Source organism: Ambystoma mexicanum, chromosome 6q, assembly GCF_040938575.1.
Source record: "Ambystoma mexicanum isolate Mex_15411 chromosome 6q, UKY_AmexF1_1, whole genome shotgun sequence".
Taxonomy (NCBI): Eukaryota; Metazoa; Chordata; class Amphibia; order Caudata; family Ambystomatidae; genus Ambystoma; species Ambystoma mexicanum.
Genome location: NC_090937.1, coordinates 765,026,243 through 765,041,122, shown reverse-complemented (window position 1 = coordinate 765,041,122; position 14,880 = coordinate 765,026,243). Strand labels below are relative to the sequence as shown.

Sequence of the window (14,880 nt, the reverse complement as noted above, 5' to 3'; positions counted from 1 at the left end):
ATGATGTCGATGTGAAGGACTTCCCATTGCCCCCAGAAGGAATGGGGCTGCTAGAGGTCCTGGTTAGCTGTGATGTAGATTTCACGGTGGGATTCTCCGTCTGCAGAGGGTGGCTAGTCGTATTGAAAGAAAAATAAATACTTTAGGCAGCTCCTTCAAGGTTTGATGCTGTTGATTTCAATAGTCCCATAATAAATCTAAACGTAAAGGCTGCCGTGTCTATCAGCAGGGATCAATGCTTTGAACAAGTCTGTTAGGAAACGATGCATGGACTTCCCCGTAACAAGGCATGGGCTCTTCTCGAGCACCGAAAGGCAAGACCAGGACATCTCTTCACGATTTACGTCTTGGACATTCTGTGCTAATCTTTTTACTGATATTTATTGTTTTCCTTTATTTTGCACTACGCGTGCCAGCTAGGAAGTGCATTGCCATTTGCACATGAATAGACACACATTGGGCCTCATTACGAGTATGGAGGTAGCCATGCCGCTACTAGCGGCATGGCTACCCCCATACCGGGTTCCAGGAATGAGGAATTACCGGGCCATTCCGACCTTGGAGGGCCCGGCAATTCCCTTTCCTGGGACCCGGACCCGGTACATCCCCATTTGAGCTCCCATAGGGCTCAATGGGAATGAGGAGGATGCTAACAACGGGCCCGTTAATGACAGGCCCGGTGTTAGCATCCAGGTTTGCTCGCGAGTCCCGCTAGGGACGCCTGGTTTTACCAGTCGTCCTTAGCGGGACCCGCAAGCAGAACTCGTAATAAGGCGGTAGAGGTTTATCGGCGCCGGCAGCTCTACCGGCACCATTAACCCTCTATCGCCTTCTTAGTAATGATGCCCATTGACATTTCAGTAGACAAGGGGCCTCATTACGAGTTTGGAGGCAGCCATGGAGCTATTAGCTCCATGGCTGCCTCCAAACCGGGCTCCTTTACCGGGTCATTCCGACATAGGAGGACCCGGTAAATCCTCCTTGCAGGAACCATTCCCCATTCCCATTTGAGCCCCCATAGGGCTCAATGGGAATGGGGAGGGAGGTAACAACGGGCACATTATAAGTGTCCCGTTATTACCGCCCTCTTCCCCTCGCAGGACCCGGAAAAGACGTCTGGTTTAACCAGACGTCTGATCCGGGTCCCGCAAAGGGAACCTCGTAATACGCGCACCAGGAATGAAAGGGGCCGGTCCCGTACCGGCCCCCTTCATTCCGGGAGCGCAAGGGTCCCAATGAGGCCCGTAGTATTAAAATGCAAATCCATATTTTATTTTGCACTAGTCATGAGCACAGAAACCAATAGGATAGGGCGTGAAAAATACAAAGTGTCCACTAAGGGCTTAAAATGTGTGCGCCACCTGGCTCACATCACATGCAGCGATCTTATTTATTTATTTTTTCATTTATAAAGCACACATAGCCCAGAGGCATCTGGGCGCTAGAATCCAGGGCACGACTGCACTGTGATCGATTAGTATGATGGTGACTAGATTTATGTCTCCATCTGGCAAAATAAAAAGTTGCTCAGGTTCACACTTAATCCTATTGTCTTTTTGCTGTAATTATACCAGTATTTTTAGGACAGTTTACATCGACTGCAATGCTAACTTCCTTTGCCAAAACTCCACTTTTTCTAATTTTGGCCACAGATAACATGCAACAAGTTATAACTCCTTGCACTCACGTCAGCACAGAGAAGTATTAACTCACATTTCTCTGCAGTGACGTCACACACACCTGCACACCTAACAGACGCTGTTCCAACTACCCACACTGAACAAACCCTGGCTATGCTCTATATAGAGCAGGCTCTGAGTCGCATGCCTCCTCTCACTGCTCTCACCATCACTTCATACGAGCCGATCCTCAAAGCAAATACAGATCAAAGCCAACGTACATTACCCAGGCAGGACATGCGCCACACCAGTAAACAAGGCCCCGTTTTGAGAAAAGGACCTTCCTTTTCAGCTGCTCACCTTCAGCCCACCCAAAGCACATAGAGGCTGCAACACTTAATGAACTGAATCCATAAACCACATACATGGGTGATGATCAACCTATGGCATCTACTTCTGCATTCGTGGTCACATCATAGACCACTCCAGCTTCACTTTCTTCTATCAAATGTGACTCAGAATCCCTCAGTGAAATATTTCCCCTTAGTTGATAGACACCCATGTATCATTCTATATAGTGTAATAAGAAAATGCAGGCCACCCACTGGCAACGTTTTGTAAGCCTTTCTGCAGATCAGTCATTCACAGGCAGATGGAAGGTCAACACGTAGGTGCCGCAGACACAGGGGGATTACAGAGCATATTTCTTTGCTCCCCATTGGTAGAATAATTATTCCAGTTAGAAGTGTCTTCAACATGGAGCCAAACTTGATCCCGATATTAAAGAGGGAAATAACACACAGGGGTGCTCTTTACGGGTTCCCAAGGGCAGTTATGTCTGGCCTGGCGCTACCTCAGGACCTACTCCTTCCTGTCTTGGCTTATGCAGGGAGCCGTCTTCTTGCATCGCTTGATGAACGTCTGTATGCCTCTATCATATGCAAGATGTCTGCTTGTCTAGTGCTTTGTTGTAAAGATGTTACTTAAGGTGCCTTTCGTTCCAATAAAGCATGAAATTGACAGATTGAAAAACCATGGCACCATCCATCAGCGACTGTAATATCAAGACCTAACGGTGATGGTAGGTTACTGTGCGGCCGAATTGTTCTCAGGAGAATTGACCACGATTTTGTTAACGCATTTTGCTGCATGTATATCTGGGGGGGAGGGGGGTTTAGGGATGTAATGAATGTACAGGGGATGAGGGGGGAGACTGCAGGGCGTCTCCCCCTGCATATATATGTGGAAAAAAGACCCAGTCAAAATAAATAAATTTGACCAATTCTCCCACGACAAAATAGATTAGACCAAATCAATCCAAACCGACCTAATTTATGCCTGAGATCAAGTAACCTATGTAATGACGAGACCTGTGGGGGAAAGGAGCAGGAGTGGCATAAGTAGGCTCTTCCTAGAAAGGGGGTGGCTATAGCAAGGACCTGCATTGCTGTAGGAGTAGGGGGAGCTAGGAAAGGGGCATAACAGTGGTGGAAACTCCAAGGGCTTCATTGCAGTATAGTGATAATGGCCAAAAAGGTAAAAATAACTACTATTTTTTAAATACCAACTAATGCAGGTTGGTATTGCATGGGGATATTTAGGGCACAGTGTACATAGAAAGTATTGCATGTGTTCAATATGGGTTATTGCGGTTTCTACATACCCCATGCTGTTAATAACCCATGGAATCTTAACGGGTAACTAGGCGATGTTTTAAAACATCCCGTGTTTTACTGGTAGTATGCCTCCAGTATGGCCCTAAAGGCCTCATTGTGCGCATGGTGGCAATGGTAAAAACATATTGGGCCTGATTACAAGTTCGGTGGTAGTGGTAAAACGTCTTCATTCACAAGACCGGATGTTTTACCACTCTGCCGCTCTTTTGTGTCGAGATGCTTACCGCCTGACAAAGGCATGCAGTAGCTACCACTTGCAGTAACATGAAGTCCCCATGGAGTCCTATGGGGATCCAAAAAGACGAATACTGAAGAGTCTGCATCACTCTAAATCATGTGGAAAACTTCAAGTTAACGCATGCTTACTCCACGCGGCTACCGTGTTATCATTTGGTGCTGTTTGCAGTGGAAATACCGTCAAACTCACTCTTTATTTTTAATAACTCCTATTTTTTAAATAATACCTTATCATGAGCTGGTGATTTCTAGTGATATGTATAGCAAGAATAAATATAAAAACTGCATGGTACAAATAACACTGGCTTACCCCATGAAGAACCTTTGATGTACCCCAGTCTGTACAATTTTAATGTGACCCCCAACTCATCATTTGGGGGTATATTAAAAATAAGTGATAGTTAAAGCACCACATATTTTTACTCTTGCCAACATACTCCTGATGCGGCCTCAGGCGAGGCATGTGATTGTGCAGCGGGCAGATAGGTGTTCAGCATAAAATGAGCCGCGTGGACCATATCTGCTGTCAATGTCCGTGTATGTAAATCGATCCAACACCCGTGTTCTAGGGGAAAACTGCCGAGCGTGGGGACTACTTTCAGAGGTTGAAGACTACCACTGTTGGATTTCCCGCTTGAGGTTGGGTAAACACACACAGCAACACCACTTCTGCAAGTACACTTACAACATTCTGGTTTCACATATTGATTGTATGCCCTAGTTTGTGATCTATGCAAATGGTGGGCGAGCGGAGGACTGGAACTAAAATGAAACATAATGTACTTACTGGCGTGCTATGCAAGTCTCTCACAGGCATTACAAGTCTTCTGGTGTTATTGTTGTCAACCAACCAATTCACTGAGCTAAGAACCGTCTCGCTACTGAGACTACTGCCACTTAGAACCATACCTGGAAATGTTTTGCCCAGCCACACCTACAGTTCTAGCAACTGACATAGTCCACCACGCACTACATAGCAACCTTGCAGTTTGCCCCCAAGTAGACTTACATCTGGGCATGAAACAATGTGCCAGTTAGCACCAAGAATAAGAGTCAGTCCCCCGCACACCACTCTGCACCCGTGCACATTAATGTTAATGTTAAAGGATATTTGTACCGCGCACTATCACCACCGGAGTGGTCCCCTGGCGCTTTGGCATCTCTGGTGGCTCTGAAAGAGGGAGAAGGGGGGTGAGATAGTGGGAATGAGCTGGAGAAGTGCAAGAGAGCAGTGATGTGCTGTTGGCAGAGTCAGCCCGGTGGGTCCGTTGACTGGGCTTGCGGTGTTTTACGGTCGGTAGTCGTCGTGTGCTGTTGTGCAAGTCTATGTGCGGTTTGTTTTGTTGTTGCAGTGTAGTGAAGTTTGTGCGGTTTGCTGCGTTAAGGCTTATGGTTGTGTTTGGTTCGAGTTTGAGAGGTGTATGCAGAGGAGTAGAGTTGTTAGTGGATTGGTTATTGATTCATGATTGTTCGCTAGGTCCAGGCTAGGCAGGAGAGTAATATATAAGTCATTGAATTCCCTCTATGTGTGCACATACTAACATTCACAATTCCATCTAGATGTGGCGTATGCTAGGCTAAAGAGTTCCCTCTATATGTGCACAGCCTAACATTTACAATTCTATCCAGATGCGGCGCAGGCTAGGTTGAGGATTCCAACTAAGTGAGGCACATGCTAACATTCACAATTCCATCTAGATGTGGCGCATGCTAGGCTAAAGAATTCCCTCTATGTGTGCACATGCTAACATGCACAATTCCATCTAGATATGGTGCATGCTAGGCTAAAGAATTCCCTCTATGTGTGCACATGCTAGCATTCACAAATCCATCTAGATATGGTGCATGCTAGGCTAAAGAATTCCCTCTATGTGTGCACATGCTAACATTTATAATTCTATCCAGATGCAATGCAGACTAGGTTGAGGGTTCCAACTAAGTGAGGCACATGCTAACATTCACAATTCCATCTAGATGTGGCGCATGCTATGCTAAAGAATTTCCTCTATGTGTGCACATGCTAACGTTTACAATTCTATCCAGATGTGACATAGGCTACGTTGAGGATTCCAACTAAGTGAGGCACATGCTAAAATTCACAATTCCATCTAGATATGGCGCATGTTAGGCTGAAGAATTCCCTCTATGTGTGCGCATGCTAACAGTCACAATTCCATCTAGATGTGGCGCATGCTCGGCTAAAGAATTTCCTCTATGTGTGCACATGCTAACATTTACAATTCTATCCAGATGCGACGCAGGTTAGGTTGAGGATTCCAACTAAGTTAGTCACATGCTAACATTCACAATTCCATCTAGATGTGGAGCATGCTAGGCTAAAGAATTCCCTCTATGTGTGCACAAGCTAACATTCAAGTTCCGAAATGGCATATCATATCATCTAGGTGTGGCATATGCTAACAATCTAATTTCTATCAGAGTTCTGTCAAGTGTGGTGTATGCTAACTTTCCTAATTCCATCTAAGTGAGGCAAATGCGAACATTCACAAACCTACCCAGATACGACGCAGGCTAGCGTCCACAATCCCTCCAGGTGTGAAATTTGGTAACATTGACTAGTATGTTAGGATGTAGTGCAAGGCAACATTTCAAAGACTGTCATGGATAAGATCAGGCTGGTGGTCACAAATCTTTCTAAGTACGCACGGGCAACGTCTATGGCAGTCTATGTTATGGGAAGGTAAGGTAGAGTGGCGGGGGCTTTCTGGTGAAGAGTGATTGCTCTACACCCCACCCATGCCACACTTACAGTTTTTGTTGGTGTCTATTAACTGCTGGCTTCACTGGCTTCCCTTGCAGACACCTGCAGACAGGTCTTATAGCCGCCAATGTAGGAGCCGCCCTTTGCCTTGGGGCCCTTAGCCGCAGGGGGCTGCCCTTGGAAGGTGACTTAAGAGTACTGAAAAGAGCCAATCTGGGTGAGGGGGGGCAGGGAGGCGGGAGGAGGGAGGGAAGGGAAAACGAAGAGCAAGGGATGATTGGGGACAGAGGCAGGGTCCAGGGGGGGCAAACACTAAAATGGAGGCATGGTGCGGAGGGTCCCAGGCAAGCCGCGCTCAGCTGCAACGCCGAGATGGAATCAGGCATGCAGGGAGGGAGCGCTGGCAAACTCCATCCACGCCTGGCTGCCCAGAACTAATCACAGGACGGGGGCAGGCAGGGAGGCGGGAGGGAAGGGGAAACGAAGAGCAAGGGATGATATGCGACAGATGCAGGGGCCGGGGGGCAAACACTAAAATGGAGGCATGGTGCTGAGGGTCCCAGGAGTGCCGCGCTCACCGGCAATGCCGAGATGGAATCAGGCATGCAGGGAGCACTGGCAAACTCCATCCAAGCCTTGCTGCCCATAACCAATCACGGGGCGGACAGGGAGATAGGAGGAGGGAGGGAAGAGGAAACGAAGAGCAAGGGATGATTGGGGACACAGGCAGGGGCCGGGGGTGGGGGGGTAAACACTAAAATGGAGACATGGTGCCGAACGGTCCCAGGAGTGCCGCGCTCACCTGCAATGCCAAGATTGAATCAGGAATGCAGGGAGCGCTGGAAAACTCCATCCAAGCCTGGCTGCCCAGAACTAATCACGGGACGGGGGCAGGCAGGGAGGGGGGAGGGAAGGGGAAATGAAGAGCAAGGGATGATATGGGACATATGCAGGGTCCGGGGGGGCAAACACTAAAATGGAGGCATGGTTCTGAGGGTCCCAGCAGTGCCGCGCTCACCTGCAACGCCGAGATGGAATCAGGCATACAGGGAGCGCTGGAAAACTCCATCCAAGCCTGGCTGCCCATAACCAATCACGGGACGAGGGCGGGCAGGGAGACGGGAGGAGGAAGGGAAGAGTAAACAAAGAGCAAGGGATGATTGGGGACAGAGGAAGGGCCGGGGGGGGAAACACTAAAATGGAGGCATTATTATTATTATTATTAATATTATGGTGCCGAGGGTCCCAGGAGTGCCGCGCTCACCTCCAACGCCAAGATGGAATCAGGCGTGCTGGGATCGCTGGCAAAAACCATCCAAGCATGGCTGCCCATAACCAATCACGGGATGGGGCGGGCAGGGAGGCGGGAGGGGGGGAGGGAAGGGGAAACGAAGAGCAAGGGGTGATTGGGGACAGAGGCAGGGGCTGGGGGGCAAACACTAAAATGGAGGCATGGTGCTGAAGGTCCCAGGAGTGCTGCGCTCACCTGCAACGCCGAGATGGAATCAGGCGTGTAGGGAGCGCTGGCAAACTCCATCCAAGCCTGGCTGCCCATACCCAATCACGGGGCGGGCAGGGAGGAGGGAGGGAAGGGGTAACGAAGAGCAAGTGATGATTGGGGACAGAGGCCGGGGCTGGGGGGGCAACACTAAAATGGAGGCATGGTGCCAAGAGTCCCAGGGGTGTCGCGCTCACCTGCAGCGCCGAGATGGAATCAGGCCTGCAGTGAGCGCTGGCAAACTCCATCCAAGCCTTGCTGGCCATAAATAGTCACGGGACAGGGGCGGGCAGGGAGGCGTGAGGGGTTTGGGAAGGGGAAACGAAGAGCAAGGGATGATTGGGGACAGATGCAGGGCTGGGGGGGGAGGGCAAGCAACACTAAAATGGAGGCATGGTGCCGAGGGTCTCAAGAGTGCCGCACTCACCTGCAACGCCGTGATGGCTATGTTATGCAAACCAGGAAAATTGCAGCATGGGATAATAAATGCCAATCGAGAACCCTTGTCTAACTAGTATTCTTTCTTTTTGGTGACATTGTTTAAACAGTAGAATAATTGTTTCAAGGAGTGCTTTGAAATGAAGCAGCCTGTATGCGGACATATGACTTTGTATATCTAAAATACACAACTGGGTCCAGTTTTCTGGTCCTTTCACACGTATGATGCAAACAGGTACAATCTTTATGTGGAAGCTGATTGGACATGCAAGTTACTGAATGAGATTTCAGGAAAATTACATGCAATTTGTGTGGCAATATGTTGGATGCAATTAAGGGTACCCTAGTTTCCCTTCAATCTCATGGCATTGACTAAATAGAAAGAATTACAAAAAAACCTATAACCTGTGCAGGAATGGGCAAGAGTTCTCCTGATCCACAATCAAATACACATTATTTCTTCAGATCCCATATGCGGAGAAACCAAAATCACATGTCCCATCCGCTATATAACACTGTAGCTGCAATGATCAGCTGTACTCAGCGCTCATACAGTATGAGCTCAGAAAAGCACTCCTATGGTGTCTTTTTTTTGCTTTGCATTTAAGCATCTTAGTGTAACAGCAGATGGCTGTACACATCACAATGAGGGAAATGTGGTGCTGGCTTTAGTCTGTGGCATGTCCATTAAGAGGTGCACACTTTGAGTGAGAAGAAATCTGAAGGCTACGTAATGTTGCATGTGTTATGCAACAATGTCTACAAACAGGTGTTCATATAATGCATTTTCTTTCATTGTGTCTCTAAGTATTGACAGTAGAGTTTGAAACAGTCAGATTCTGGAGGCACATGTTACTTTGCATGCTGGTAATTGTATTCATGATGGTTAGACTAAAGCTTCAGATGATTCCCCCCGCCACCCGCCCCCAAAGTTATATATTGTTAGGTTGGTTTATAATCTGCTTTGTGTACATTTCAACTCCCCTCTTTACAACAGTGTTGTATTAGTTTTGTGTTTTTTTTTACACTTTTGACAAGCATACCATTTGCCTGACATGACACCATACCGTGAAGACTCCCCATCTCCTGCATTCCCACAGGAGGTGGGACCCCAGAGTAATGTTTCCATTTCCAGCACTGCCTACAGTGGATGTCAGTGAAGCATCATCAGTGTTGAACAACACATGTGACAGATTTGCTTTAACAACAGTAGCTTGAAAATGTACTACACCTTCACATCCCCGATTGGTGACTTCAGCAAAGGGGTTATCACAGCGATTGCATTGTCAGCCAATCACACCAGGTTTACAGGGACATTGCCCTGTCTCCATGTCACAACCACGCAAATGAGACCCATGCAGGAAGCAGTCACAGGGGTGGCAGGTGTCACTATCCTGTGGCTGGTAGTAGTTATCCTTACACCTGCATTAAGAATCTTTTTTCTGTCAGGTTCTGGCAAAGGATAGACATCGACGGGTTTCCACGTCAACCAATAACTCCATACAGGGGTATTTAATTGCTGTTCTTAATCTCGGATTTGTATTTTATGCACAGTTACTAGATTGGGATTGAACGCTAAGTATTGATTCCTTAGAATGGGCCTCAATCAAACCTTGCCGGTATCCGGGATAACGGCAAAGGTTGTTACTGTTTCCGGCACCCCGTCCGGCAGCATTGCGGCCGGAGCAGCGTAAATCCCCATTCATGGAGTCCTACAGAACTCCATGAGGGGATTTGTTGTCCTTACCGCCACACAGTTGCGGTAACAAGTGCTTTTTTGTTCTGTAGGCCGCTGACTTACCTCCAGCATTTAGTTGGAGGTGACCCAGGTTCCCCACCGGCACTCCCGTAGTCGGGCGGTCTGGTAAAGTGCAGGTATCCTTGGATACCAGCCCTTTTTACCGGACTGACACACTCGGAATGAGGCCCTTTGTTAGCTAAATGTCGGTATCAGTATAAACGATCGAATACAATAAAAGGAGGAAGAAATGACTGAATTTGTTTACATATTTTTTCGAAATTTTGGGTAGTTTTTATTAAAATATAGGTGTGGGGGTGGGGCAAGGGCTATTAGTTAAGGTAGTGGGGTGAGGAGGGGGGGCTATCCCCGCATTATTAGGAAGAAAAATACATTCGGTCCTTTCTCCTTTCGATTTTTTTAATTCGATAATTTCATGGTAATAGCTAAATGTCCCCTCTGCATCTCCAAATTGCGTTCATATGCACTGCTGTTTATAAGCAATGAACAGACGGTGCTCTGCTGACGTCCCTGAACCCTGCAGCGCTCAATGGCAGTTTGACAGCTTTAAAAATGCCATGTAACCGAGCACAAAATACACGCCGACATGCAGATCGACACTCATCACCTCTACTTTCAGCAAGTGATTGCAAAATACCATGCCAGGTGTTCTCTCAAACATGGGAATCGATCTTAGCACCCCTATCGATCAATTTCTTTAGACGGGAGGTCTCTCCGGGGTCGTTTCCTAGCTAGGCAGTAAAGTGTGTGTGATTAAACTCGCCAAGATGAAGAATTCTCTCTTGTAACAGCGGTATTGGGAGTGTTAAAGGGTCAGAATGTGTTCTTCAGTGCTCGCTGCTGTATAAGAGAGAACGCTGCTCTCAATACCACAAGTAAATATAGCAACAAATTAATTATTATTAGGCTTTTAGGCTTTAAGGACACACCAGAGACGTGAATGCATTTTCTGTGGGTATGTTCCCGTCAGCCCTTTGGGCCCACAAGCAGGGGAGAGGCGTTTAATTAGTAAGAGGTCTTTTGAAGCGGATCCCATTGAAGTCAATAGAATTGTCCAGTCCTTTGGTGGATGACACGTTTAATTGGCGTGTGATGCCATTGAAGCGTATAGAAGGGATATTTATTTGTTTTAATTTATTCATCAAAGGTTCTATATAGTGCAAAGCAGGCCCACCCGCTGTCAGACTTCTGCACAGTGCTGGTATTTTAAAACCCCAATGGTCTCGGCCGACTCCCAAGTGGGGCAGCCAGACGGGGCGCCGGGCTGTGTCTCATCCGTGCCGGGCGGGACGGGCGGTGCTGCCTCCCCCCCGGCCTCTCCTGCACCGGCAGGTTCGGGCCAACGTCTGGAACAAAACAAAAAAGTTGCCTGTGACTCTTGGCGGTGGATCACTCGGCTCGCACGTCGATGAAGAACGCAGCTAGCTGCGAGAATTAGTGTGAATTGCAGGACACATTGATCATCGACACTTCAAACGCACCTTGCAGCCTCGGGTTCCTCCCGGGGCTACGCCTGTCTGAGGGTCGCTTGAACGTCAATCGCCCTGGGTTCCCTCCGCGTGGCGCGGCTGGGACTGTCGCAGGGACACTGTTCCCTTCATCCCCCTAAGGTCAGACCCCGATCAGCACCGGCGCTGGATCCCTCTGGACCTGGCTGCGTGGGCCCCAGCAGTAGACAGTGGGAGGCGGCGGCGGGCTTTGAAAAAGCCCGGCGCGCCTCTGCCCCTGCCCCGGGGCACCGGACCGTGCCGCGTGTGGCTGTCTGTGGTGTCCCACGGCTGCCGGCGCGGGACGGCCCTGGCGCGCGGGCCTCGCCACCAGGCGGGCCTCGGCCTTAGCCAATCGAGAAAGCGCATGATCGGCCGTTGCCGGAGGCACAGGGCTGCTAGGGGCTAACCCCACCTGTACGGCTCCGGGCCTGAGGCATGGCCGCCCCACAGAGTTCTGCGGCTCCCTCGACTACGACCTCAGATCAGACGTGGCGACCTGCTGAATTTAAGCATATTATTAAGCAGAGGAAAATAAACTAACCAGGATTCCCTCAGTAACGGTGAGTGAAGAGGGAACAGCCCAGCGCTGAATCCCCGTCCGGCGGCGGGGCGCGGGCAATGGGGCATACAGAAGACCAACTCCCCAGCGTCGCTCAGGGGGCCCAAGCCCTTCTGATCGAGGCTCACCCCGCGGACGGTGTTAGGCTGGTAGCAGCCCCCGGCGCGCCGGGATCGGGTCTTCTCTGAGTCGGGTTGCTTGGGAATGCAGTCCAAAGCTGGTGGTAAACTCCATCTAAGGCTAAATACGGGCGCGAGACCGATAGCCAACAAGTACCGTAAGGGAAAGTTGAAAAGAACTTTGAAGAGAGAGTTCAAGAGGGCGTGAAACCATCAAGAGGTAAACGGGTGGGGTCCATGCAGTCCGCCCGGAGGATTCAATACTGCGGGCAGGTCAGTCACCCAGAACGGCGGATCCCCCCACGGGACCGCTGACCTGGTGCACACGGCCCCTGCAGGGTGCATTTCCTCCGTGGCGGTGCACCACGACCGGCTCTGGGTCGGCTGGGAAGGCCCCAGGGGGCAGGTGGCTCTCCGCTCCGGTGGAGAGAGTTGCAGCCCCCTGGCAGCAGTTTTGCCATGTCCGCGGGGCCGAGGGAGATTGACCGCTGCCGCGCCCTTCTCCGGCAACCGTTCCGGCCCCTCTCAGGGGTGGCCAGGGCGGCGACGGGGGACGGGTCCCCCTGCTCCCGGTACGACTATCGCCTGAGGTGGACTGTCCTCAGTGTGCCCCAACTGCGTTGTGCCGCCGGGCGGGAAGGCCCACGAAGGGCGCCAGGGGTCTGCAGTGATGTCAGTTACCCACCCGACCCATCTTGAAACACAGACCAAGGAGTCTAACATGTGCACGAGTCGGAGGCCCGAACGAAACCCTGTGGCGCAATGAAGGTGTGCGCCGGCTGAGGTGGGATCCCGTTGCGGCGTCTTGGCGGGCGCACCACTGGCCCGTCTCGCCCGATCTGTCGGGGAGGTGGAGTATGAGCGTGTGTGATAGGACCCGAAAGATGGTGAACTATGCCTGGGCAGGCCGAAGCCAGAGGACACTCTGGTGGAGGTCCGTAGCGGTCCTGATGTACAAATCGGTCGTCCGACCTGGGTATAGGGGCGAAAGACTAATCAAACCATCTAGTAGCTGGTTCCCTCTGAAATTTCCCTCAGGATAGCTGGCGCTCAGAAACCCCAGTTTTATCTAGTAAAGCAAATGATTAGAGGTCTTGGGGCCGAAACGATCTCAACCTATTCTCAAACTTTAAATGGGTAAGAAGCCCGGCTCGCTAGCGTGGACCTCGGCATCCAATGTGAGTGCCCAGTGGGCCACTTTTGGTAAGCAGAAATGGCGCTGCAGGATGAACCGAACGCCGGGTTAAGGCACCTGATGCCGATGCTCACCAAACCCCAGAAAAGGTGTTGGTTGATATAGACAGCAGGACGGTGGCCATGGAAGTCGGAATCTGCTAAGGAGTGTGTAACAACTCACCTGCCGAATCAACTAGCCCTGAAAATGGATGGCGCTGGAGCGTCGGGCCTATACCCAGCCGTCGTCAGCGCTGAGAGCCACGGGGCTAAGCCGCAATGAGTAGGAGGGCTGCTACGGTGCGCACGGAAGCCCGGGACGAGGGCCCGGGTGGAGCCGCCAAAGGTGCAGATCTTGGTGGTAGTAGCAAATATTCAAATGAGAACTTTGAAGGCCGAAGTGGAGAAGGGTTCCATGTGAACAGTAGTTCAACATGGGTCAGTCGGTCCTAAGAGATGGGCGAGCGCCGTTCGGAAGGGATGGGCGATGGCCTCCTTTGCCCTCAGCCGATCAAAAGGGAGTCGGGTTCAGATACCCGAACCCGGAGTGGTGGAGACGGGCGCCCTCGCGGCATCCAGTGCGGTAACGCAAACAACCCTGGGGAAGCCGGCGGGAGCCCCAGGGAGAGTTCTCTTGTCTTTGTGAAGGCAGGGCACCCTGGAATGGGTTCGCCCTGAGAGAGGGGCCCGAGCCTTGGAAAGCGTTGTGGTTCTGGCAGTGTCCGGTGAGCTCTCGCTGGTCCTTTCTAAATCCGGGGGAGATGGTGTAAATCTCACGCCGGGCCGTACCCATATCCGCTGCAGGTCTCCAAGGTGAACAGCCTCTGGCATGTTGGAACAATATAGGTAAGGGAAGTCGGCAAGTCAGATCCGTAACTTCGGGATAAGGATTGGCTCTAAGGGCTGGGTCGGTCGGGCTGGGGCGCGAAGTGGGGCTTGGCGCGCGCCACGGCTGGACAAGGCGTCACCCCACCAGGGGTGGCGCCGACTCTGGATGCGAGCCAGGTCCTTCCTGTGGATCGCCCCAGCTGCGGTGGTCACCTCTCTCCGTTCCCCTCCCGCAGTTCGGGGCCGGCGTTCTGCCTCGGCCGACACCTAGCAGCTGACTTAGAACTGGTGCAGACCAGGGGAATCTGACTGTTTAATTAAAACAAAGCATTGCGAAGGCCCACGGTGGGTGTTGACGCGATGTGATTTCTGCCCAGTGCTTTGAATGTCAAAGTTAAGAAATTCAATGAAGCGCGGGTAAATGGCGGGAGTAACTATGACTCTCTTAAGGTAGCCAAACGCCTCATCTACTTAGTGACACTGTTTTCCCCTTACCTATAGAGTCCCCCAGCAGCTTCGCTGGATTTGAAGGGTTGGTTTTTTTCTCCTGCTAAGAGTGAGACTCTTTTTCCCACTCTTAGGCATATTTGCTAGGTGTGTTCTAGGCTATTTTTTTGTGTTTAATGTCTATGGGGTTTATCTCACCCCCATAGGAACCATCTTTATACACATGTGTTACACAGCACCCTCCGTGCAGTAACACAGGGGTGTCGTAGCGACCCTCAAACATAGACTCCATACCCTGGGACTGACTACCGACTC

The 14,880-nt window shown here is 50.5% G+C and overlaps 1 protein-coding gene, 1 non-coding gene and 1 pseudogene across 2 annotated transcripts in view; 2 read left to right on the top strand and 1 right to left on the bottom strand.

Annotated features, from left to right (window-relative positions):
* TRIM2 (tripartite motif containing 2) overlaps positions 1-6,324 on the bottom strand; it is a 601,585-nt gene extending 595,261 nt beyond the window's left edge. The window contains exon 1 of the mRNA XM_069631297.1: positions 6,303-6,324. The gene's annotated coding sequence lies outside the window, so the exon portion shown is untranslated. The remainder of the gene's footprint in view (positions 1-6,302) is intronic.
* Positions 6,325-11,322: 4,998 nt separating this feature from the next.
* Positions 11,323-11,476, top strand: LOC138517475 (5.8S ribosomal RNA). The gene has a single exon (XR_011282656.1). It is a non-coding gene; the product is annotated as a 5.8S ribosomal RNA (ribosomal RNA).
* A 435-nt stretch (positions 11,477-11,911) lies between these two features.
* The window catches only part of LOC138517199 (28S ribosomal RNA), a 6,034-nt pseudogene continuing 3,065 nt past the window's right edge, over positions 11,912-14,880 (top strand).